Genomic DNA, 5,380 nt, shown 5'->3' with positions numbered 1-5,380 from the left:
TAATGTTGATGTCAAATTGGATACAGAAATCCTCTATGGCTAGTTTTTTTTTTTTTAAAGCAATTGGGGTTAACTAACTTGCTCAAGGTTACACGGCCAGGTGTTTCTGGGTGGGTGCTAAGTGTCTGAGCCCGGGATTCGATCTCCAGGTCATTCCAACACTGGAGCTGGTGCTCTTACTCGCTGTGCTACCTGGCCACCCTGGCTAAATTTTTTTTGAGTGTGAACTGGAAAAATCAGTCTTAGACCAGTGGAAATTAAGCCAATTTGACAAAAATCCCCAAAATCTTTCCAGAATTTCAATATTCACGATCATCTAAGTTGTTTTCCCACTTGATTCACTCTGATGTATACTTCTTTCTTGATCAGGATGAAGGATGAACTATAGACTTGCTTTCAGATAAAGTATTCGCTATGTCTTCAAATGCTTTAGGTCCTTGGTGCTCTTTATATGTATTGTTTTATAGTTTGTTTGTTTGTTTGTTTTTAGGATATAGCACTCCCAGTTTGGTTTCCTCTAGAACCTTGATCACAATAACAACCTGTTCATGAAAAGCCTGAATGCTATAGATATCTTAATAGGTCACATAAGCTAATCTTTCATTTTCTTTTTCATCTGTTAGTTCAAACAGCTGCTGAACACAATCCTCAGTTAACTAATCCAAAGCCTTTTCCATTGCAAGTAAATCAGTAAGTTCATTCCTTATCTTCTTTTGCTGGGGTATCTTTGTTCCAGTACAACCAAGATCAGATGCTATTCACTGAATATGGTTCTTAATTTTTTTTAAATGAAGACAATTCTATTTAATATATTAGTGATGCTGTGCATTATTTATTTCTGTACTCCCTATGTAAATTGTAAGCTTCTTGAGGGGAAGGACTGTCTATCGCTTCTTTTTGTCTCCTCAGTGTTTAGCACATTACCTGGCATACAGTAGGTGCTTAATAAATTTTTATTGATTGACATTGTTGCAACTTCATTTAAGTTAAGAACACCAGGAGTAAATTTGATGAACTACATAAATTTCTGAGTTAAATAAACCAGATATACATCATAATGAGGCTTTGCCAGTCTTAGTGCTTTTCTCATAGTCATATAGTGTAATGTTCTAAATTAATCTTTATTTTTGATGGCAGCAGGCTCTCTCTGTGGACCTCAGGAGAGAGATTAATGTATTCCAGCCACCCCTAGAGAGCTTTGGTGTCCACAGGTCAGAATCCCCAGACTTTTGTGAGCCACTCCCTGTTCCATCCCAGGGGTCACCAAGTTCTCCATCTTCATCTTATATTCTTCAATAAATTCAAAATGGATATATGATCTTACTATTAAAGATTACACAGTGAAAAAATTAGAAAAGAAGCAAATCATACCTTTCATAACTATGGGTAAGAGATATATTCATAGCTAAACAAGGGATAGAGATATTTACAAAAGATATAGTAGATAATTGTAATTATAGGAAACTGAAAAGCTTTTGCACAAATCACATTAATGCATCTAAGATGAGAATAAAAGCAGATGAATGGGAAAACATGTTTCATCCAAATTTCTCAAATAAGAGTTTGATATCCAAATTAAACAGGCATGCCTATGTAAGACCAAAAAACTCTTAGAGAAATGATCAAGGGCTAGTAACAAAGAGTTCCCAAAAGAATTGTAAACTATTAACAACCACAAGAAAGAATTTGCCAAAATAACTAATAATAATAGAAACTCAAATCAAAACAACCCTGAAATTTCATCTTATGTATAGCAAATTGTCAAAGTTGTTAAAATTGAGAATAGTTAATATTGAATGGGTTATGGGAAGAAAAGTACACTAATGCATTGATGTTATGAATTAGTATAACCATTTTGAAAAACAATTCAGAATCAGGCAAATAAAGTAACTGGCCTATACAAATGATGAGTATGATTAACACAGAGAAGCATGGAAAGATTTACATGATTTAATACAAACTAAAGTAAGCAGAACCAAGAAAACAATACATACAATATTAATGTAAAGAGCCATAAAATAATCAAAAGTGAATGTTACAAAATTACAAAGAACAAGCAAGATTCCAAAAAAAGAAATGAGAAGATATCCCAATCCCACATCTTTGTAGAACTGAGCTGTCCACAAGTGTGGAACACTGTATATATTTTCAGAATTTTTTGATATATTAACCAGTTGTGCTGATTTTTGAACTTCTTTTTCTTTTAAAAAATATTTGCTACATGTCTGGAAAGGATAAGGGGTGGGATACTGGGAATTATTCTGGTGATATAAAATTATTTTTTAATATCCTCAGAGGAAATATTTCAGTGATTTATTGCAATTAAGTTACACCATTTTGATCATACACAGATAGCTGGTTCAAACAATTACTTCATTGGAAGTAAATTTTTTTACATGGTCAAATACCACTAGTTGACCTATTACTATTATAGAACAAACCAAATTTTCTGTGTACCAAAGTGCTCAGTTACAAGCTTTGTTCTTTTCAGTTTTTTATAAGATAAATTTCATGATCGAGAGCTAATATACATATTATTAAAATTAAAACCATCATTGAGACCATTAAATTCTTTAAAAAGAGAAAATATGTTAAGTATTTGTAAGGCAGCAAAGAGTTATTTTAGGTACTCTCAGCTCTTTCTAAAGAAGTAAGTCTGGCTAATGAAAAGATGCTGTTGTCTTCCTTAGCAAGACCATGCGTGATGGAATTTGTGACTCAGCAGCCATTGCTGGAAATGCTGTCCCTGTAGCAGGTACACTCCCTCTTCCCATTGTTATGCAGAGGCTTTTTTACTCATCTTGTATTTGATGAGCCGTCCTCCCTGGATGAGCTGGGCTACTTCATTTGTGGCATGGCATGCAAAGAGGATCCAGTTCCGGGGTTGCCCTTGTAGGCGAATCTCGTGAATGTCAAAGAATAACAACAAAGGGCAAATGTTATTCTGCCACTAATGATCTCTGGAGATTTCTTCATATCATTGATGGCTGCAATGGGGAGCCCCCAGTTGGCTACTGGTCCCCAAAAATATGTACTCATCAAGTAATCCCGGAAATCCTTGCCTTGGAGATAGTCAGCTGCTTTCTATGCCAGCACCCCCACCATGGCTGCTACTGCTGCCTCCCTCTGCTGCCTCTGTTCTACCCCCGATATAAAATTATTTTTAAAATAAAAGTGTCATATTTTAAAAATATCATTATTTTGGTAGGTATAACAAACTAGTTTTGAAAAAAGGGTGAAATCCAATAGTTTCAGTAATATATTTTAGACAGTGAAAAATCTCGCCATGTTCCTACACACAGGAACCAGAAAACATCTACAATTGTTAATGTGTTATAGAACAAGTATTTCTACATATATGGCATTCTTGACAGGATTCACTCAGTTCAAAGTAGGACCTCTGAGAACACATTGCTTAAAGAAGTGTTGGTTTTGACCTTCCCTGGTTGGCTGGAGCCAAGTAAGGTAAAGTAAAATAAAGTGAAGGCAGGGACTCACCTGAGCTCTCCCCCAAACCCCTCCAAATAAATAATGTTTTAAATAGTGACTCTAGGGAGGTGGGGAGGTAGCGAGCTGGCGCAGTGAGTAGAGTGCCGGGCGGAGTCAGGAGGACCTGAGTTCAGATTGGCCCCAGACACTTAACACACACACACACACACACAAAACTAGCCACGTGACCTTGGGCAAGTTACTTAACCCCAATTGCCCTCCAAAAAGCAAAAGAAAAATGACTAAACAAATTCTAGAGTGGTAGAACCCACAAAAGTACAGAGTGAAACAATTTTCCATCAGAAGACAACTTAGAAAGTTGGCAGGAAAGGTCTGCTGCACCAGGGTAAGAGAGGAGTGCAGTCCAGTGATTCTAACTTAAAAGTTAGAATCAGGCAATTAGATGCTAATGACTTTATGAGACATCAAAAAACAATCAAACAAAATTAAAAGAATGAAAAATAGAAGGGAATGTGAAATATCTCATTGGTTATACATATACAATCATGTTAAACATATTTCCGCATTAGTTTAACATGATTGTATATGCCCTATATTAGATTGCTTGCTTTCTTGGGGAGAAAGGAGGGAAAGGAGGTGGGAAGGGAGAAAAAAATTGTAACTAAAAATCTTACAAAAATGAATGTTGAAAACTATCTTTACATGTAATTGGAAAAAATAAAATACTTTTAAGTATTAAAAAAAAGGAATATCTCATTGGAAAAAAAAACTGACCTGGAAAATAAATCCAGGAGAGATAATTTAAGAATTATTGAACTACCTCAAACTCATGATAAAAAAAAGAGCCTAGACATCATCTTTCAAGACACGATCAAGGAAAACTCCCCTGATAGTCTAGAACCAGACAGTAAAATAGAAATGGAAAGAAAATTCCAGAACTCCCAGATCAAGGAGAAAATACTGAAAACAGCCAAAAAGAAGCAATTCAAATATCATGGAGCCACAATCAGGATAATGCAAGATTTAGCAGCTTCTACATGAAAGGATCAGCAGGCTTGGAATATGATATTCCAGAGAACAGAAGAGCTAGGATCACAACCAAGAATCACATACCCAGGAAAACTGAGCATAACCTTTCAGGAGAAAAAAAAGGATATTCAATGAAATATAGGATTTTCAAGCATTCCTGATGAAAAGACCAGAACTGAATAGAAAATTTGACTTTCAAATATAAAATGCAGAAGAAGGTAAAAAGGTAAAAAAGAAAGAAAAATCACAAGGGATTTGGTAAGGTTAAAACTGTTTATATTCCTACATGGGAAAATTATATTTAGAACTCTGAAAAACTTTCTCATTATTAAAGCAGTTAAAAGGAATATACATAGAAAGCAAAGGCATGGGTTGAATGTGATGGTGATTGTCTGAAAAACTAAAATTAAGGGATGAGAAAGAAAAATGCACTGGGAGAAGGAGAAAGGGAGAGGTAGAATGGGATAAATTATTTGACACAAAAGAGGCCTGAAAGAAATTTTATAGTGGAGGGCAAAGTGAGGGAAGTGGGAAGGGAAGCATATGAAACCTATTCTCATTGGAACTGGCTCAAAGAAGGAATCATAGACACACTCAGTTGGGTGTAGAAATTTATCTTGCCATACAAGAAAGTAGGAAGGGGAGGGGATACAAGAAGGCAGGAGTGGGTTGCAGGGAGAGCTGATAGAAGGAAAGGCAGTTTGGGGGAGGTAAAAGTCAGAAGCAAAACATTTTTGAGAATGGACAAGGTAAAAGGAGAGAGTAGCATAAACAGGAAGAAAAGAGGATGGAGGGAAAAGCATAGTTGGTAATCATTACTGTGAAAAAAATTTTTTACAGTGAGTTTCTCTGATAAAGACTTCATTTCTCAAACATATGTCTCAAACAGAGTCAAATTTAT

At 35.5% G+C, this 5,380-nt stretch overlaps 2 pseudogenes; both read right to left on the bottom strand.

Annotated features, from left to right (window-relative positions):
* Positions 1–316: 316 nt before the first annotated feature.
* Positions 317–1,276, bottom strand: LOC138156933 (transcription factor E2F6 pseudogene; annotated as a pseudogene).
* Positions 1,277–2,570: 1,294 nt separating this feature from the next.
* Positions 2,571–3,105, bottom strand: LOC138156974 (mitochondrial pyruvate carrier 1 pseudogene; annotated as a pseudogene).
* Positions 3,106–5,380: the final 2,275 nt, after the last annotated feature.

Source organism: Petaurus breviceps, unplaced genomic scaffold (genome assembly GCF_028583685.1).
Source record: "Petaurus breviceps papuanus isolate PSGF00001 unplaced genomic scaffold, PetGlider_PUasm1.0 164, whole genome shotgun sequence".
Classification (NCBI taxonomy): Eukaryota; Metazoa; Chordata; class Mammalia; order Diprotodontia; family Petauridae; genus Petaurus; species Petaurus breviceps.
Note: the sequence above shows the minus strand (reverse complement) of the source record. Positions and strands in the feature narration are given on the sequence as shown.